At 38.2% G+C, this 20,978-nt stretch overlaps 9 non-coding genes across 9 annotated transcripts; all 9 read right to left on the bottom strand.

Moving 5' to 3' along the window:
- Positions 1-1,624: 1,624 nt before the first annotated feature.
- TRNAT-AGU (transfer RNA threonine (anticodon AGU)) lies at positions 1,625-1,698 on the bottom strand. The gene has a single exon. It is a non-coding gene; the product is annotated as a tRNA-Thr (tRNA).
- Positions 1,699-2,121: 423 nt separating this feature from the next.
- Positions 2,122-2,194, bottom strand: TRNAT-CGU (transfer RNA threonine (anticodon CGU)). Its single transcript has one exon. It is a non-coding gene; the product is annotated as a tRNA-Thr (tRNA).
- A 12,375-nt stretch (positions 2,195-14,569) lies between these two features.
- On the bottom strand, positions 14,570-14,643 carry TRNAT-AGU (transfer RNA threonine (anticodon AGU)). The gene has a single exon. It is a non-coding gene; the product is annotated as a tRNA-Thr (tRNA).
- A 426-nt stretch (positions 14,644-15,069) lies between these two features.
- Positions 15,070-15,142, bottom strand: TRNAT-CGU (transfer RNA threonine (anticodon CGU)). The gene has a single exon. It is a non-coding gene; the product is annotated as a tRNA-Thr (tRNA).
- Positions 15,143-16,591: 1,449 nt separating this feature from the next.
- On the bottom strand, positions 16,592-16,665 carry TRNAT-AGU (transfer RNA threonine (anticodon AGU)). The gene has a single exon. It is a non-coding gene; the product is annotated as a tRNA-Thr (tRNA).
- Positions 16,666-17,091: 426 nt separating this feature from the next.
- Positions 17,092-17,164, bottom strand: TRNAT-CGU (transfer RNA threonine (anticodon CGU)). The gene has a single exon. It is a non-coding gene; the product is annotated as a tRNA-Thr (tRNA).
- Positions 17,165-18,611: 1,447 nt separating this feature from the next.
- TRNAT-AGU (transfer RNA threonine (anticodon AGU)) lies at positions 18,612-18,685 on the bottom strand. The gene has a single exon. It is a non-coding gene; the product is annotated as a tRNA-Thr (tRNA).
- A 426-nt stretch (positions 18,686-19,111) lies between these two features.
- Positions 19,112-19,184, bottom strand: TRNAT-CGU (transfer RNA threonine (anticodon CGU)). The gene has a single exon. It is a non-coding gene; the product is annotated as a tRNA-Thr (tRNA).
- Positions 19,185-20,633: 1,449 nt separating this feature from the next.
- Positions 20,634-20,707, bottom strand: TRNAT-AGU (transfer RNA threonine (anticodon AGU)). The gene has a single exon. It is a non-coding gene; the product is annotated as a tRNA-Thr (tRNA).
- Between the last annotated feature and the right edge of the window lie 271 nt (positions 20,708-20,978).

Below are 20,978 nucleotides of genomic sequence, written 5' to 3'. Positions count from 1 at the left end.
ACGAGATGAAGCATTCTAAAGTGAACAGGACATTACTCTTGTTATGAAACTGTATTTAATATTTACTTGAAAAAATTAAATTCTATAAGTTTGGAGCAAAACTGAGGTGCTGCTCAGATTTGAAGTCATCATTTCCAGTTTACGAAACAGGCGCTTTAACCACTAAGCCACAGCACCTCTTACTCTTAAAATGATTGAATAACTGACTTAGTTGCCATTATTGCTTTTCAATACCTTCTGTGGACTCTTTTTTTATCTGTGTTATTACGTTAAACATAAAAGAATTCCCCATCACTTAAGAAGAGTACCTAAGATTTAGTTAAAAAGTATTCATAAAAGTAGACTACATTTTTCAGTGGCTCACAAATTATTATTGTAGAGGATTGTATCACTTTTCTTCTTCAACTCTAGCGCTTTATTTTATATTTATCTTCCTCTTTGATATACCCTTCATTTTACATTCACAGTCTTGCTTCTGTCATCTCGAAAATAGTCCGAATTTTATTTAGTATTAAGATGAACTGTTCAATAGTAAGTTACTCAAATTTTTCATTTTAACATTATATCAAAGGATCATCTAATGAAAATAATCTGTTATTTAATTATGAAAAAGAGAACGGTGTTGTGGAGATTTGAACTCAGGATCTCCTGTTTATTAGACGGGCAGTCAAAGTAACTAAGCCAGAGCACTTTCATGACAAAGTTTACTGCAATTTCTAGTAGAATGGAGAGCAGTAGAAATCTGTTTTTTTTATTTACTTTTCTAAGTTGATACAATTCTGTTGTCAAACTCTATAGGTGAGAAGATCGAATTTATTTAAGAATACTTCCTTAATGAGTGACTTACCCTACTTATAGAAGATTGAATTATGTGTTGTGAGTAAAATGCATTGGTTAAATTGAACTCTTAATTTATTTGTCGACTCTTTCCTTTTCTTTGACATTCTCTTTTCCCCTATTCATTTATGGTATTACTTTCGAATTCTGCAAAACACCAAGTGTTTGTTTCATTTGGAGATCAAGCATTCTAAAGTCAACAGAACACTACTCTTGTTTTTAAACTTTATTGAACGTTTACTTGAAGAAATTGAATTTTAAAAGTTTGGACTAAATCTATATTGTTGCTGGAATTTAAACACAGGACATCCTAGTTATGAGACAGGAGCGTTGACCACTAAACAACAGCACCTACTTATCTTACAAATATTGAATAACTGACTTAGTGGAGATGACTTGTCCTCAGTGCCTTTAGTGCAGTCTTCTTTATCTGTGGTGAAACGTTGAACAAAAAAGGATTCCCCATCACTTAACAAGAATACCTACATTTTAGTTAACAAGTTCTTATAAAAGTAGATTACATTTTTGAGTGGTTTACAAATTATAATTGTAGAGGAATACATCAGTTGTCTTCAACTCTAAGGTTTTAGTTCATATATACCTTGCTATTTGATTTACTCTTCATTTTACATTCAAAGTTTTGCTTCTGTTACCATGAAAATTCTCTGAATTTTATTTAATGTTAAGATGAACTGTCTATTAGTAAGATGACTCAGATTTTTCATTTTTTAATTGTATCAGAGAGTATCTAAGGAAACTGATCTGTAATTTCAGAATAAAAATATCAAGGTGCTGCTGAGATTTGAACTCAGGATCTCCTGTTTACTAGACAGGCGCTTTAACCAGCTAAGCCACAGCACCTGCTTGACTAAAGTCACTGGAATAGTTAGCTGAATGGAGTGAAATAGAAATCATTTTTTTTTTCATTTTCTTTTCTAAGTTCCCACAACTCTCTTCTGAAACACTATAGGTGAGAACACTAAATTTATTTTAAAATTCTTCCTTAAGAGGTGGCTTACCGTTCTTTTAGAATATTGAATTATGTCTTGTGAGTGAAATGCATTACAAAAACTCAACTCTAAATTGAATTTTCTTCTCTTTCCTCTTTGTTATAATTCTCATTTCCCTTATTCATTGCATTGCTTTGAAATTCTGCAAAATACCAAGTGCTTTTTTCATTATGAGATGAAGCATTCTAAAGTGAACAGGACACTACTCTTGTTTTGAAACTGTATTTAATATTTACTTGAAAAAATTCAATTCTATAAGTTTGGAGCAAAACTGAGGTGCTGCTGAGATTTGAACTCAGCATTTCCTGTTTACGAGACAGGCGCTTTAACCAATAAGCCACAGCACCTCTTACTCTTAAAATGATTGAATAACTGACTTAGTTGCCATTATTGCTTTTCAATACCTTCTGTGGAGTCTTTTTTTATCTGTGTTATTACGTTAAACATAAAAGAATTCCCCATCACTTAAGAAGAGTACCTAAGATTTAGTTTAAAAGTATTCATAAAAGTAGACTACATTTTTCAGTGGCTCACAAATTATTATTGTAGAGGATTGTATCACTTTTCTTCTTCAACTCTAGCACTTTATTTTATATTAATCTTCCTCTTTGATATACCCTTCATTTTACATTCACAGTCTTGCTTCTGTCATCTCGAAAATACTTGGAATTTTATTTAGTATTAAGATGAACTGTTCAATAGTAAGTTACTCACATTTTTCATTTTAACATTATATCAAAGGATCATCTAATGAAAATAATCTGTTATTTAACTATGAAAAAGAGCTCGGTGTTGTGGAGATTTGAACTCAGGATTTCCTGTTTATTAGACGGGCAGTCAAAGAAACTAAGCAAGAGAACTTTCATGACAAAGTTTACTGCAATTGCTAGTAGAATGGAGTGCAGTAGAAATCTGTTTTTTTTTTATTTTATTTTCTATGTTGATACAACTCTGTTGTCAAACTCTATAGGTGAGAAGATCAAATTTATTTAAGAATACTTCCTTAATGAGTGACTTACCCTACTTATAGAAGATTGAATTATGTGTTGTGAGTAAAATGCATTGGTTAAATTGAACTCTTAATTTATTTGTCGTCTCTTTCCTTTTCTTTGACATTCTCTTTTCCCCTATTCATTTATGGTATTACTTTCGAATTCTGCAAAACACCAAGTGTTTGTTTCATTTGGAGATCAAGCATTCTAAAGTCAACAGAACACTACTCTTGTTTTTAAACTTTTTTGAACGTTTACTTGAAGAAATTGAATTTTAAAAGTTTGGACTAAATCTAAATTGTTGCTGGAATTTAAACACAGGACATCCTAGTTATGAGACAGGAGCTTTGACAACTAAACAACAGCACCTACTTATCTTACAAATATTGAATAACTGACTTAGTGGAGATGACTTGTCCTCAGTGCCTTTAGTGCAGTCTTCTTTATCTGTGGTGAAACGTTGAACAAAAAAGGATTCCCCATCACTTAACAAGAATACCTACATTTTAGTTAACAAGTACTTATAAAAGTAGATTACATTTTTGAGTGGTTTACAAATAATAATTGTAGAGGAATACATCAGTTGTCTTCAACTCTTAGGTTTTAGTTCATATATACCTTGCTATTTGATTTACTCTTCATTTTACATTCAAAGTTTTGCTTCTGTTACCATCAAAATTCTCTGATTTTTATTTAATATTAAGATGAACTGTCTATTAGTAAGATGACTCAGATTTTTCATTTTTTAATTGTATCAGAGAGTATCTAAGGAAACTGATCTGTAATTTAAGAATAAAAATATTAAGGTTCTGCTGAGATTTAACCCCTTCGCTGCCAGGCCTTTTCCCCCTCCTGTGCCAGGCCTTTTTTTGACTATTTGGGGCAGTTCGCGCTTAGGCCCTCATAACTTTTTGTCCACATAAGCTAACCAAGCCAAATTTGCGTCCTTTTTTTCCAACATCCTAGGGATTCTAAAGGTACCCAGACTTTGTGGGTTCCCATGAAGGAGGCCAAGAAATTGGCCAAAATACAGTGAACATTTCGTTTTTTTCAAAAAAATTGGAAAAAGTGGCTGCAGAAGGAGGCTTGTGGTTTTTCCCCTGAAAATGGCATCAACAAAGGGTTTGCGGTGCTAAACTCAGCAGCTTCCCAGCTTTCAGGAACAGGCAGACTTGAATCAGAAAACCCAATTTTTCAACACATTTTTGGCATTTTACTGGGGCATACCCCATTTGTGCAATTTTTTGTGCTTTCAGCCTCCTTCCAGTCAGTGACAGGAATGGTCATGAAACCAATGCTGGATCCCAGAAACCTAAACATTTCTGAAAAGTAGACAAAATTCTGAATTCAGCAAGGGGTCATTTGTGTAGATCCTACAAGGGTTTCCTACAGAAAATAACAGCTGAAAAAGAAAAATATTGAAATTGAGGTGAAAAAAACATCAATTTTTCTCTACTTTTTACTCTGTAACTTTTCCCTGCAATGTCAGATTATCGAAAGCAATATACCGTTCCGTCTGCTGGACTCCTCTGGTTGCGGGGATATATAGGGTTTGTAGGTTCATCAAGAACCCGAGGAACCCAGAGCCAATAAATGAGCTGCACCCTGCAGTGCGTTTTCATTCTATACCGGGTATACAGTAATTAATTTGCTGAAATATAAGGAGTAAAAAATAGCTATCAAGAAAAACTTTGCATTTCCAAAAAGGGCACAAGATAAGGTGAATTTCTCAAATAGATGTCTTTTTTACACAAACTCCTATATTTGGAAGGAATAAATGTAGAGAAAGACAAGGGACAATAACACTTGTTTTGCTATTCTATGTTCCCCCAAGTCTCCCGATAAAAATGATACCTCACTTGTGTGGGTAGGCCTAGCGCCCGCGACAGGATATGCCCCAAAACACAACGTGGACATATCACAGAAAACAGAGCTGTTTTTAGCAAAGTGACTACCTGTAGATTTTGGCCTCTAGCTCAGCCGCCACCTAGGGAAACCTACCAAACCTGTGCATTTCTGAAAACTAGAGACGTAGGGGAATCCAAGGAGGGGTGACTTGCGGGGCTCGGACCAGGTTCTGTTACCCAGAATCCTTTGCAAACCTCAAAATTTGGCTAAAAAAACACATGTTCCTCATATTTCTGTGGCAGAAAGTTCTGGAATCTGAGAGGAGCCACAAATTTCCTTCCACCCAGCGTTCCCCCAAGTCTCCCGATAAAAATGATACCTCACTTGTGTGGGTAGGCCTAGCGCCCGCGACAGGATATGCCCCAAAACACAACGTGGACATATCACAGAAAACAGAGCTGTTTTTAGCAAAGTGACTACCTGTAGATTTTGGCCTCTTGCTCAGCCGCCACCTAGGGAAACCTACCAAACCTGTGCATTTCTGAAAACTAGAGACCTAGGGGAATCCAAGGAGGGGTGACTTGTGGGGCTCGGACCAGGTTCTGTTACCCAGAATCCTTTGCAAACCTCAAAATTTGGCTAAAAAAACACATGTTCCTCACATTTCTGTGGCAGAAAGTTCTGGAATCTGAGAGGAGCCACAAATTTCCTTCCACCCAGCGTTCCCCCACGACTCCCGATAAAAATGATACCTCACTTGTGTGGGTAGGCCTAGCGCCCGCGACAGGATATGCCCCAAAACACAACGTGGACATATCACAGAAAACAGAGCTGTTTTTAGCAAAGTGACTACCTGTAGATTTTGGCCTCTAGCTCAGCCGCCACCTAGGGAAACCTACCAAACCTGTGCATTTCTGAAAACTAGAGACCTAGGGGAATCCAAGGAGGGATGACTTGCGGGGCTCGGACCAGGTTCTGTTACCCAGAATCCTTTGCAAACCTCAAAATTTGGCTAAAAAAACACATGTTCCTCAAATTTCTGTGGCAGAAAGTTCTGGAATCTGAGAGGAGCCACAAATTTCCTTCCACCCAGCGTTCCCCCACATCTCCCGATAAAAATGATACCTCACTTGTGTGGGTAGGCCTAGCGCCCGCGACAGGATATGCCCCAAAACACAACGTGGACATATCACAGAAAACAGAGCTGTTTTTAGCAAAGTGACTACCTGTAGATTTTGGCCTCTAGCTCAGCCGCCACCTAGGGAAACCTACCAAACCTGTGCATTTCTGAAAACTAGAGACCTAGGGGAATCCAAGGAGGGGTGACTTGTGTGGCTCGGACCAGGTTCTGTTACCCAGAATCCTTTGCAAACCTCAAAATTTGGCTAAAAAAACACATGTTCCTCACATTTCTGTGGCAGAAAGTTCTGGAATCTGAGAGGAGCCACAAATTTCCTTCCACCCAGCGTTCCCCCACGACTCCCGATAAAAATGATACCTCACTTGTGTGGGTAGGCCTAGCGCCCGCGACAGGATATGCCCCAAAACACAACGTGGACATATCACAGAAAACAGAGCTGTTTTTAGCAAAGTGACTACCTGTAGATTTTGGCCTCTAGCTCAGCCGCCACCTAGGGAAACCTACCAAACCTGTGCATTTCTGAAAACTAGAGACCTAGGGGAATCCAAGGAGGGGTGACTTGCGGGGCTCGGACCAGGTTCTGTTACCCAGAATCCTTTGCAAACCTCAAAATTTGGCTAAAAAAACACATGTTCCTCACATTTCTGTGGCAGAAAGTTCTGGAATCTGAGAGGAGCCACAAATTTCCTTCCACCCAGCGTTCCTCCACGTCTCCCGATAAAAATGATACCTCACTTGTGTGGGTAGGCCTAGCGCCCGCGACAGGATATGCCCCAAAACACAACGTGGACATATCACAGAAAACAGAGCTGTTTTCAGCAAAGTGACTACCTGTAGATTTTGGCCTCTAGCTCAGCCGCCACCTAGGGAAACCTACCAAACCTGTGCATTTCTGAAAACTAGAGACCTAGGGGAATCCAAGGAGGGGTGACTTGTGTGGCTCGGACCAGGTTCTGTTACCCAGAATCCTTTGCAAACCTCAAAATTTGGCTAAAAAAAACACATGTTCCTCACATTTCTGTGGCAGAAAGTTCTGGAATCTGAGAGGAGCCACAAATTTCCTTCCACACAGCGTTCCCTCACGTCTCCCGATAAAAATGATACCTCACTTGTGTGGGTAGGCCTAGCGCCCGCGACAGGATATGCCCCAAAACACAACGTGGACACATCACAGGAAACAGAGCTGTTTTTAGCAAAGTGACTACCTGTAGATTTTGGCCTCTAGCTCAGCCGCCACCTAGGGAAACCTACCAAACCTGTGCATTTCTGAAAACTAGAGACCTAAGGGAATCCAAGGAGGGGTGACTTGCGGGGCTCGGACCAGGTTCTGTTACCCAGAATCCTTTGCAAACCTCAAAATTTGGCTAAAAAAACACATGTTCCTCACATTTCTGTGGCAGAAAGTTCTGGAATCTGAGAGGAGCCACAAATTTCCTTCCACCCAGCGTTCCCCCAAGTCTCCCGATAAAAATGATACCTCACTTGCGTGGGTAGGCCTAGCGCCCGCGACAGGAAACGCCCCAAAGCGCAACGTGGACACAACCAAAATTTTGGAAGAAAACAGTGCCTACCTGTGGATTTTGGCCTGTAGCTCAGCCGGCACCTAGGGAAACCTACCAAACCTGTGCATTTCTGAAAACTAGAGACCTAGGGGAATCCAAGGAGGGGTGACTTGCGGGGCTCGGACCAGGTTCTGTTACCCAGAATCCTTTGCAAACCTCAAAATTTGGCCAAAAAAACACTTTTTCCTCTCATTTCTGTGGCAGAAAGTTCTGGAATCTGAGAGGAGCCACAAATTTCCTTCCACCCAGCATTCCCCCAAGTCTCCCAATAAAAATGATACCTCACTTGTGTGGGTGGGCCAGGTGCCTGCAACAGAATAAGGCCCAAAACCTGAAGAGATAGAAGGGATAGGTATTTTTGCAATATATCATTTTGATGTGTGCACATACGTCCGTGATGTGCCAAACACTAAAATTGTGAAAAGAAACACACTTAGGTTATGTGAAGAAGACCCCTCACCCACCAACCAAGTTGGTGGCATGCTTCATCATCGGGGTCCCACCCGAGGCACCTAGTGTGTCACAGGTGTGCTGCGACGCCTGATTACAGCGGAGCAGGTTTTGTCATTTTTTACAACACATACTGGTTGGATTTGGCACGAGGGTGAGTGATGGTTCAGTGGATCAAATTTTATTAACAAGAGATTTCACAAAATTGAAATGCACTGCTAATAACTGAAAGGCAAAAAAGTGAACCAATGACTCACAGCTCGTGAGCTGTAAAGCCGCGACAAGGCACCAATCGCTTTACAGTCCATTCACACACCTTTCATACATGACACGCACAAGACCATTCACACCGCCAGCCACGGGCCTAGCACATTACAACACTCACATCGACAGACCGCGCCACTCAAGGGCCCATCACTTACATACGCCCACATGCCTGATACAAGAATCACACCAGCTGATGGGAGTGTGGACTGCCGTTTGGCTGGCACCGCCAGCCAAGCGCCACCCCACGCACACTGCCAGCCAAGCGCCACCCCACGCACACCGCCAGCCAAGCGCCACCCCACGCACACCGCAATCACTTTTTTTATTTATAAACAACAAATAAACTACTAATTATAAAATAGGCACAAAACTACAAACACAAAACCTCAAACTAAATACACGACAGATGCTAACCGTGAAACATATGAAAATATAAAACAGACAGCTTACGCTCACAGTATTTCCCAAAAGTTTTTCCTTGTGTGGTAACTTCTAAAACAGCAGGGCACACACAGCCCAGGCTTTGAAGGGCATTCGGGGCAGTACATCCGGCTCTCCCTCCGGATTGATCTCCGGGCACATACTCTACATTTCTTTGTGGGCATGTCTTTTTTGGGAGTGGGAGGAATGTGATCTGGAAAGTGCCGATCTTTCAATCTAGCCACATCCTCCACCACTTCTACTCTAGGAACTCTTGCCGGTTCCACCACAATAAGGCTTTCTATCACCGACTCCTGAAATTTAACAAAAGTCATCCTTGACTCAGGTGAACAATCCTTGTATACAATAAAGGCATTAAAAGTTGCCAAATGAAATAAATGTAGGGCCAACTTTTTATACCACACATACGACTTACGAAGAGCAGTGTAAGGTTCCAACCTCTGATCTACTCTATCAACACCACCCATGTGCCTATTGTGGTCCAAAATGCACGCAGGTTTGCGCACTTCCGCAACCTGACCCCAAACAGCCACAGGGGAAGTACTCTCATCATGGATGGTCGATAGCATGTACACATCCCTCCTGTCTGAAAATGTCATAGCTAACAGCTTATTATTCCGCAAGGCACTGCACTGTCCCCTCTCAAGTTTTTTACAGACAAGCTCCCTTGGATAGCCTTTGCGGTTAGAACGGATTGTGCCACAAGCAACAGTGTCCACCCTAAACAACTCCTTGAACAACTGCACTCCAGTGTAGAAATTATCTACGTACAAATGGTGACCTTTGTTAAACAGCCGTCTAGCAAGTTCCCACACAATTTTTTCGCTAACTCCAAAAGTGGCCGGACAACCAGGAGGGTCAATACTGGAATCCCTACCAGTGTAGACCCGGAAATTATAAACATATCCTGTACTGCTTTCTGACAGCAGATACAATTTAATCCCATACCGTGCCCTCTTACTAGGAATGTACTGCTTAAAAACTAAACGCCCCTTGAAAAGGACCAAAGACTCGTCCACACTTATCTCTTTGCCTGGAACATAGACCTCTGAAAACCGATCCAGAAAATGATCAAGGACAGGCCTAATCTTAAAAAGGCGGTCACAATCAGGGTGATCTCGTGGCAAGGCTAAAGCATTGTCTACAAAATGCAGCATACGAAGAAGAAGCAAATACCGATTACGTGTCATAGTTGCAGGAAATATAGCAGTTGCCATCAAGGGACTAGTAGACCAATAAGAAGCCAGTGACGGCTTCCTGATCAACCCCATCAAAAAAGACAAACCTAAAAACCTTTTCATCTCTTCCAGATATGTGGGAACCCAATGAGTAGCTCTAGACTGAGGCTTAAGTCTGGCAGCGTTGTCCCGCAAATATTGCTCTGCATACACATTTGTCTGCTCCACAATCTCTTCCAAAAATACATCGTCCATAAACAAGTGAAAGAAATGGACAGGCAGAAAGTTTTCCGTATTAACTCTACACCCTGGGAGACTAGTAAATGCAGGTAACTGTGGCTGCTCCATGTTTGGGGCAATCCAGGTGTCAGGTCTTCTAATGGGAAACCCTTCAGCCCCAGGCTGCTGCACTCTTGGCACATCAATGTCCTCCTCTAACTCAGGCCCTTCATCTGCACTGAGAGTAGCTTCCTCATCAGAAGAATACTCTTGGACAGAAAACTCACTTCCAGAATCTCCTGCTTCCTCCTCTGCCTCAGATGCAGAGTCAGTGTCGTAATCATGGTCTGAAGACGACTCAAAGAGCATGCGAACAACCTGCTGAGCGGTCACTTTGCGGCTAGCCATGATCCTAACAACAAATGGATTGCCAACAACAACTAGCACTAAAATAAGTAATAAACAAAGTGTAGCTTTATCACAAAGAGTTATGTACTACAAAAAACTATACCACTCAGTTGCCTGAAATAGCTACTCACCAAGCAACTACTCTGCACAGACACAGCAATCACCAATGATATCCCACTAAAAAAAAAAAGAAAAAAGCAAATTAGACATATGACAACACAAACATTACTGTGCTCAAATCTAAGGACAATGTCAAACACACAATACTGCATTTAGAACACCACCTACAAACATGTCATTCATGCATGTCAACAATACTCCTTTGCAGTAAATTGCTTTCACTTACCTAAAACATGCAGCTATGCAAACCACTGGACAACTACTGCCAAAACCGCTAAGATCCACAGCAAAGGAAGCAAAAGCGTTGAACTAGAAGAAAAAGAAGAAATAAATTGTTATAATCACAAATACAAATACTTTGCCAGTTGACAAACACCCCACCACCAAGAACTTAGAAGTTGTCCCTGGTACCTAAGTGGATCCTGCCCCCCCTCGGGGGTAGATGGGCGTAAAAAAATTAGCCGAAATGGGCAACACCTCTGTGCCCCCTTTTAGGGGGCGACCCTTCCCAAAGGGGGCACCCCCAGCACAAAACAAAAAAATCCCTGCCGTATTGGTGGTTTCTGCCCTCCTTGGACAAAATTACACACACACCACACAATCCCTGGCGCCTAGTGTGCTTCCACCCCCCCGGGGCCAGATCGTCCAAAAAATGACTGGTCTGCCATCGGGGGGCCGAAACAGAAAAAAAAAAACTCCCCAGGGGAGAGACCCTTGCCCAAGGGGTTGCCCCCAAAATAAACAACAAAAACAAAATCCCTGGTGTCTAGTGGATTTTGCCCCCCCGCCCCCTTGGCGGCAGATCAGCCCAAAAATTGGCAATCTGCCCCTGGGGGGGCAGGGGGGGGCAAATACTAAAAAATTTGTCCCCCAGTGGGACGCCCCTTGCCCAAAGGGTCGCCCCCCAAAAAAAACTTTACAATAAAAATAAATCCCTGGTGTCTAGTGGTTTTCAACCCCCCTCGGGGGCAGATCCGCCAAAAAATCAGCGGATCTGCCCCGCGGGGGGGGCTAAATACAAAAAAAAAATCCCCGGGGGGGCTACCCTGGCCCAAGGGGTCGCCCCCAAAATATACACAAAATATAAAATCCCTGGTGTCTAGTGGTTTTCGCCCCCCCCCCCGGGGGCAGATCTGACGAAAATTCGGCGGATCTGCCCCCGGGGGGGCGAAATACAAAAAAAAATTGCCCCCGGGGTGGGGCGACCCTTGCCCAAGGGGGTCGTCCCCAAAATAAACATAAAATACTATATCCCTGGTGTCTAGTGGTTTTCGCCCCCCCCTGGGGGCAGATCCGCCGAAAAATCGGCAGATCTGCCCCCAGGGGGGGGGGGCGAAATACAATAAAAAAATGCCCCCGGGGGAGGGCGACCCTTGCCCAAGGGGTCGCCCCCAAAATAATCAATATAATAAATTTTCCCTGGTGTCTAGTGGTTTTCGCCCCCCCCCTGGGGGCAGATCCGCCGAAAAATCGGCGGATCTGTCCCCAGGGGAGGGGGCGAAATACAAAAAAAAATTGCCCCCGGGGGGGGCGACCCTTGCCCAAGGGGTCGCCCCCAAAATAATGCCAAAATAACACTATCCCTGGTGTCTAGTGGTTTTCGCCCCCCCCTGGGGGCAGATCCGCCGAAAAAACGGGGTCGCCCCCAAAATATTGAACACAGTAAATCCCTGGTGGCTAGTGGACCAGGAATCTAATGAAAACAGGCACCGGGGGAAAGGAAAAACCCTTTCCTTTCCCCCCGTGTCTGTTTCCACCACCCCCCGACCCCCAAAAACGAAGAGGACTTACTTTTTGTGTCCTCCTCGGTAGACGCGCTGGAAGCAAATGGCTTCCAGCGCGCCCGGCAACACTAGATGACATCAGCACGCTATGTGCGCGCTGACGTCATCGGATTGCCGTGGGGGGGGGGGCGGGGGTGGAAGGGGAAGGTCTTCCCCTTCCATCCCCACCTGGGGGGGCAAGGGGGGTACAGGTGGGGCACGCTAGCGCGCCCCCAAGTTCCCCTGTGCCTAGGACGAGATGATCTTGTCCAAGGCACAGGGGAACTGTAGCCTTGGACGAGATCATCTCGTCCAAGGCACCCAAGCGGTTAAACTCAGGATCTCCTGTTTACTAGATAGGCGCTTTAACCAGCTAAGCCACAGTACCTGCTTGACAAACGTCACTGGAATAGTTAGCTGAATGGAGTGAAAAGAAATCATTTTTTTTTCATTTTTTTTTCTAAGTTCCCACAACTCTCTTCTTAAACACTATAGGTGAGAACAATAAATTTATTTAAAAATTCTTCCTTAAGAGGTGGGTTACCGTTCTTTTAGAATATTGAATTATGTCTTGTGAGTGAAATGCATTACAAAAATTCAACTCTAAAGTGAATTTTCTTCTCTTTCCTCTTTGTTATAATTCTCAATTCCCTTATTCATTCATTGCATTGCTTTGAAATTCTGCAAAATACCAAGTGCTTTTTTCATTATGAGATGAAGCATTCTAAAGTGAACAGGACACTACTCTTGTTTAGAAACTGTATTTAATATTTACTTGAAAAAATTCAATTCCATAAGTTTGGAGCAAAACTGAGGTGTTGCTGAGATTTGAACTCAGGATTTCCTGTTTATGAGACAGGTGCTTTAACCACTAATCCACAGCACCTATTACTCCTAAAATGATTGAATAACTGACTTAGTTGCCATTATTGCTTTTCAATACCTTCTGTGGAGTCTTTTTTTATCTGTGTTATTACGTTAAACATAAAAGAATTCCCCATCACTTAAGAAGAGTACCTAAGATTTAGTTAAAAAGTATTCATAAAAGTAGACTACATTTTTCAGTGGCTCACAAATTATTATTGTAGAGGATTGTATCACTTTTCTTCTTCAACTCTAGCACTTTATTTTATATTTATCTTCCTCTTTGATATACCCTTCATTTTACATTCACAGTCTTGCTTCTGTCATCTCGAAAATACTCTGAATTTTATTTAGTATTAAGATGAACTGTTCAATAGTAAGTTACTAAAATTTTTCATTTTAACATTATATCAAAGGATCATCTAATGAAAATAATCTGTTATTTAACTATGAAAAAGAGCACGGTGTTGTGGAGATTTGAACTCAGGATCTCCTGTTTATTAGACGGGCAGTCAAAGCAACTAAGCCAGAGAACTTTCATGACAAAGTTTACTGCAATTGCTAGTAGAATGGAGTGCAGTAGAAATCTGTTTTTTTAAATTTTATTTTCTAAGTTGATACAACTCTGTTGTCAAACTCTATAGGTGAGAAGATCAAATTTATTTAAGAATACTTCCTTAATGAGTGACTTACCCTACTTATAGAAGATTGAATTATGTGCTGTGAGTAAAATGCATTGGTTAAATTGAACTCTTAATTTACTTGTCGTCTCTTTCCTTTTCTTTGACATTCTCTTTTCCCCTATTCATTTATGGTATTACTTCGAATTCTGCAAAACACCAAGTGTTTGTTTCATTTGGAGATCAAGCATTCTAAAGTCAACAGAACACTACTCTTGTTTTTAACCTTTATTGAACGTTTACTTGAAGAAATTGAATTTTAAAAGTTTGGACTAAATCTAAATTGTTGCTGGAATTTAAACACAGGTCATCCTAGTTATGAGACAGGAGCTTTGACCACTAAACAACAGCACCTACTTATCTTACAAATATTGAATAACTGACTTAGTGGAGATGACTTGTCCTCAGTGCCTTTAGTGCAGTCTTCTTTATCTGTGGTGAAACGTTGAACAAAAAAGGATTCCCCATCACTTAACAAGAATACCTACATTTTAGTTAACAAGTACTTATAAAAGTAGATTACATTTTTGAGTGGTTTACAAATAATAATTGTAGAGGAATACATCAGTTGTCTTCACCTCTAAGGTTTTAGTTCATATATACCTTGCTATTTGATTTACTCTTCATTTTACATTCAAAGTTTTGCTTCTGTTACCATTAAAATTCTCTGAATTTTATTTAATATTAAGATGAACTGTCTATTAGTAAGATGACTCAGATTTTTCATTTTTTAATTGTATCAGAGAGAATCTAAGGAAACTAATCTGTAATTTAAGAATAAAAATATCAAGGTGCTGCTGAGATTTGAACTCAGGATCTCCTGTTTACTAGACAGGCGCTTCAACCAGCTAAGCCACAGCACCTGCTTGACAAACGTCACTGGAATAGTTAGATGAATGGAGTGAAATAGAAATCATTTTTTTTTCATTTTCTTTTCTAAGTTCCCACAACTCTCTTCTTAAACACTATAGGTGAGAACACAAAATTTATTTAAAAATTCTTCCTTAAGAGGTGGGTTACCGTTCTTTTAGAATATTGAATTATGTCTTGTGAGTGAAATGCATTACAAAAATTCAACTCTAAATTGAATTTTCTTCTCTTTCCTCTTTGTTATAATTCTCAATTCCCTTATTCATTCATTGCATTGCTTTGAAATTCTGCAAAATACCAAGTGCTTTTTTCATTATGAGATGAAGCATTCTAAAGTGAACAGGACACTACTCTTGTTTTGAAACTGTATTTAATATTTACTTGAAAAAATTCAATTCTATAAGTTTGGAGCAAAACTGAGGTGCTGCTGAGATTTGAACTCAGGATTTCCTGTTTACGAGACAGGGGCTTTAACCACTAAGCCACAGCACCTCTTACTCATATAATGATTGAATAACTGACTTAGTTGTCATTATTGCTTTTCAATACTTTCTGTGGAGTCTTTTTTTATCTGTGTTATTACGTTAAACATAAAAGAATTCCCCATCACTTAAGAAGAGTACCTAAGATTTAGTTAAAAAGTATTCATAAAAGTAGACTACATTTTTCAGTGGCTCACAAATTATTATTGTAGAGGATTGTATCACTTTTCTTCTTCAACTCTAGCACTTTATTTTATATTTATCTTCCTCTTTGATATACCCTTCTTTTTACATTCACAGTCTTGCTTCTGTCATCTCGAAAATACTCGGAATTTTATTTAGTATTAAGATGAACTGTTCAATAGTAAGTTACTCAAATTTTTCATTTTAACATTATATCAAAGGATCATCTAATGAAAATAATCTGTTATTTAACTATGAAAAAGAGCACGGTGTTGTGGAGATTTGAACTCAGGATCTCCTGTTTATTAGACGGGCAGTCAAAGCAACTAAGCCAGAGAACTTTCATGACAAAGTTTACTGCAAATGCTAGTAGAATGGAGTGCAGTAGAAATCTGTTTTTTTTTTATTTTATTTTCTAAGTTGATACAACTCTGTTGTCAAACTCTATAGGTGAGAAGATCAAATGTATTTAAGAATACTTCCTTAATGAGTGACTTACCCTACTTATAGAAGATTGAATTATGTGTTGTGAGTAAAATGCATTGGTTAAATTGAACTCTTAATTTATTTGTCGTCTCTTTCCTTTTCTTTGACATTCTCTTTTCCCCTATTCATTTAAGGTATTACTTTCGAATTCTGCAAAACACCAAGTGTTTGTTTCATTTGGAGATCAAGCATTCTAAAGTCAACAGAACACTACTCTTGTTTTTAAGCTTTATTGAACGTTTACTTGAAGAAATTGAATTTTAAAAGTTTGGACTAAATCTAAATTGTTGCTGGAATTTAAATACAGGACATCCTAGTTATGAGACAGGAGCTTTGACCACTAAACAACAGCACCTACTTATCTTACAAATATTGAATAACTGACTTAGTGGAGATGACTTGTCCTCAGTGCCTTTAGTGCAGTCTTCTTTATCTGTGGTGAAACGTTGAACAAAAAAGGATTCCCCATCACTTAACAAGAATACCTACATTTTAGTTAACAAGTACTTATAAAAGTAGATTACATTTTTGAGTGGTTTACAAATAATAATTGTAGAGGAATACATCAGTTGTCTTCAACTCTAAGGTTTTAGTTCATATATACCTTGCTATTTGATTTACCCTTCATTTTACATTCAAAATTTTGCTTCTGTTACCATGAAAATTCTCTGAATTTTATTTAATATTAAGATGAACTGTCTATTAGTAAGATGATTCAGATTTTTCATTTTTTAATTGTATCAGAGAGTATCTAAGGAAACTGTTCTGTAATTTAATAATAAAAACATCAAGGTGCTGCTGAGATTTGAACTCAGGATCTCCTGTTTACTAGACAGGTGCTTTAACCAACTAAGCCACAGCACCTGCTTGACAAACATCACTGGAATAGTTAGCTGAATGGAGTGAAATAGGAATCATTTTTTTTTCATTTTCTTTTCTAAGTTCCCACAACTCTCTTTTTAAACACTATAGGTGAGAACACTAAATTTATTTTAAAATTCTTCCATAAGAGGTGGCTTACCGTTCTTTTAGAATATTGAATTATGTCTTGTGAGTGAAATGCGTTACAAAAATTCAACTCTAAATTGAATTTTCTTCTCTTTCCTCTTTGTCATAATTCTCATTTCCCTTATTCATTCATTGCATTGCTTTGAAATTCTGCAAAATACCAAGTGCTTTTTTCATCATGAGATGAAGCATTCTAAAGTGAACAGGACACTACTCTTGTTTTGAAACTGTATTTAATATTTACTTGAAAAAATTCAATTCTATAAGTTAGGAGCAAAACTGAGGTGCTACTGAGATTTTAACTCAGGATTTCCTGTTTACGAGACAGGCGCTTTAACCACTAAGCCACAGCACCTCTTACTCTTAAAATGATTGAATAACTGACTTAGTTGCCATTATTGCTTTTCAATACCTTCTGTGGAGTCTTTTTTTATCTGTGTTATTACGTTAAACATAAAAGAATTCCCCATCACTTAAGAAGAGTACCTAAGATTTAGTTAAAAAGTATGCATAAAAGTAGACTACATTTTTCAGTGGCCTACAAATTATTATTGTAGAGGATTGTATCACTTTTCTTCTTCAACTCTAGCACTTTCTTTTATATTTATATTCCTCTTTGATATACCCTTCATTTTACATTCACAGTCTTGCTTCTGTCATCTCGAAAATACTCGGAATTTTATTTAGTATTAAGATGAACTTTTCAATAGTAAGTTAGTCAAATTTGTCATTTTAACATTATATCAAAGGATCATCTAATGAAAATAATCTGTTATTTAACTATGCAAAAGAGCACGGTGCTGTGGAGATTTGAACTCAGGATCTCCTGTTTATTAGACTGGCAGTCAAAGAAACTAAGCCAGAGAACTTTCATGACAAAGTTTACTGCAATTGCTAGTAGAATGGAGTGCAGTAGAAATCTGTTTTTTATTTTTTTTATTTTCTAAGTTGATACAACTTTGTTGTCAAACTCTATAGGTGAGAAGATCACATTTATTTAAGAATACTTCCTTAATGAGTGACTTACCCTACTTATAGAAGATTGAATTATGTGTTGTGAGTAAAATGCATTGGTTAAATTGAACTCTTAATTTATTTGTCGTCTCTTTCCTTTTCTTTGACATTCTCTTTTCCCCTATTCATTTATGGTATTACTTTCGAATTCTGCAAAACACCAAGTGTTTGTTTCATTTGGAGATCAAGCATTCTAAAGTCAACAGAACACTACTCTTGTTTTTAAACTTTATTGAACGTTTACTTGAAGAAATTGAATTTTAAAAGTTTGGACTAAATCTAAATTGTTGCTGGAATTTAAACACAGGACATCCTAGTTATGAGACAGGAGCTTTGACCACTAAACAACAGCACCTACTTATCTTACAAATATTGAATAACTGACAGTGGAGATGACTTGTCCTCAGTGCCTTTAGTGCAGTCTTCTTTATCTGTGGTGAAACATTGAACAAAAAAGGATTCCCCATCACTTAACAAGAATACCTACATTTTAGTTAACAAATACTTATAAAAGTAGATTACATTTTTCAGTGGTTTACAAATAATAATTGTAGAGGAATACATCAGTTGTCTTCAACTCTAAGGTTTTAGTTCATATATACCTTGCTATTTGATTTACTCTTCATTTTACATTCAAAATGTTGATTCTGCTACCATGAAAATTCTCTGAATTTTATTTAATATTAAGATGAACTGTCTATTAGTAAGATGACTCAGATTTTTCATTTTTTAATTGTATCAGAGAGAATCTAAGGAAACTGTTCTGTAATTTAATAATAAAAATATCAAGGTGCTGCTGAGATTTGAACTCAGGATCTCCTGTTTACTAGACAGGTGCTTTAACCAACTAAGCCACAGCACCTGCTTGACAAACGTTACTGGAATAGTTAGCTGAATGGAGTGAAATAGAAATCTTTTTTTTTTCATTTTCTTTTCTAAGTTCCCACAACTCTCTTCTTAAACACTATAGGTGAGAACACTAAATTTATTTAAAAATTCTTCCTTAAGAGGTGGGTTACCGTTCTTTTAGAATATAGAATTATCTCTTGTGAGTGAAATGCATTGCAAAAATTCAACTCTAAATTTAATTTTCTTCTCTTTCCTCTTTGTTATAATTCTCAAAGCCCTTATTCATTCATTGCATTGCTTTGAAATTCTGCAAAATACCAAGTGCTTTTTTCATTATGAGATGAAGCATTCTAAAGTGAACAGGACACTACTCTTGTTTTGAAACTGTATTTAATATTTACTTGAAAAAATTAAATTCTATAAGTTTGGAGCAAAACTGAGGTGCTGCTGAGATTTGAACTCAGGATTTCCTGTTTACGAGACAGGCGCTTTAACCACTAAGCCACAGCACCTCTTACTCTTAAAATGATTGAATAACTGACTTAGTTGCCATTATTGCTTTTCAATACCTTCTGTGGAGTCTTTTTTTATCTGTGTTATTACGTTAAACATAAAAGAATTCCCCATCACTTAAGAAGAGTACCTAAGATTTAGTTAAAAAGTATTCATAAAAGTAGACTAAATTTTTCAGTGGCTCACAAATTATTATTGTAGAGGATTGTATCACTTTTCTTCTTCAACTCTAGCACTTTATTTTATATTTATCTTCCTCTTTGATATACCCTTCATTTTACATTCACAGTCTTGCTTCTGTCATCTCGAAAATACTCAGAATTTTATTTAGTATTAAGATGAACTGTTCAATAGTAAGTTACTCAAATTTTTCATTTTAACATTATATCAAAGGATCATCTAATGAAAATAATCTGTTATTTAACTATGAAAAAGAGCACGGTGCTGTGGAGATTTGAACTCAGGATCTCCTGTTTATTAGACTGGCAGTCAAAGAAACTAAGCCAGAGAACTTTCATGACAAAGTTTACTGCAATTGCTAGTAGAATGGAGTGCAGTAGAAATCTGTTTTTTTTTAATTTTATTTTCTAAGTTGATACAACTCTGTTGTCAAACTCTATAGGTGAGAAGATCAAATGTATTGAAGAATACTTCCTTAATGAGTGACTTACCCTACTTATAGAAGATTGAATTATGTGTTGTGAGTAAAATGCATTGGTTAAATTGAACTCTTAATTTATTTGTCGTCTCTTTCCTTTTCTTTGACATTCTCTTTTCACCTATTCATTTATGGTATTACTTTCGAATTCTGCAAAACACCAAGTGTTTGTTTCATTTGGAGATCAAGCATTCTAAAGTCAACAGAACACTACTCTTGTTTTTAACCTTTATTGAACGTTTACTTGAAGAAATTTAATTTTAAAAGTTTGGACTAAATCTAAATTGTTGCTGGAATTTAAACACAGGACATCCTAGTTATGAGACAGGAGCTTTGACCACTAAACAACAGCACCTACTTATCTTACAAATATTGAATAACTGACTTAGTGGAGATGATTTGTCCTCAGTGCCTTTAGTGCAGTCTTCTTTATCTGTGGTGAAACGTTGAACAAAAAAGGATTCCCCATCACTTAACAAGAATACCTACATTTTAGTTAACAAGTACTTATAAAAGTAGATTACATTTTTGAGTGGTTCACAAATAATAATTGTAGAGGAATACATCAGTTGTCTTCACCTCTAAGGTTTTAGTTCATATATACCTTGCTATTTGATTTACTCTTCATTTTACATTCAAAGTTTTGCTTCTGTTACCATTAAAATTCTCTGAATTTTATTTAATATTAAGATGAACTGTCTATTAGTAAGATGACTCAGATTTTTCATTTTTTAATTGTATCAGAGAGTATCTAAGGAAACTGATCTGTAATTTAAGAATACAAATATCATGGTGCTGCTGAGATTTGAACTCAGGATCTCCTGTTTACTAGACAGGCGCTTTAACCAGCTAAGCCACAGCACCTGCTTGACACATGTCACTGGAATAGTTAGCTGAATGGAGTGAAATAGAAATCATTTTTTTTTCATTTTCTTTTCTAAGTTCCCACAACTCTCTTCTTAAACACTATAGGTGAGAACACTAAATTTATTTAAAAATTCTTCCTTAAGAGGTGGGTTACCGTTCTTTTAGAATATTGAATTATGTCTTGTGAGTGAAATGCATTACAAAAATTCAACTCTAAATTGAATTTTCTTCTCTTTCCTCTTTGTTATAATTCTCATTTCCCTTATTC

The sequence above is a fragment of the Pleurodeles waltl genome, chromosome 8 (assembly GCF_031143425.1).
Source record: "Pleurodeles waltl isolate 20211129_DDA chromosome 8, aPleWal1.hap1.20221129, whole genome shotgun sequence".
NCBI classification, from domain to species: domain Eukaryota; kingdom Metazoa; phylum Chordata; class Amphibia; order Caudata; family Salamandridae; genus Pleurodeles; species Pleurodeles waltl.
The sequence above is the reverse complement of the archived record's forward strand: the minus strand, read 5'-3'. Positions and strand labels throughout refer to the sequence as shown.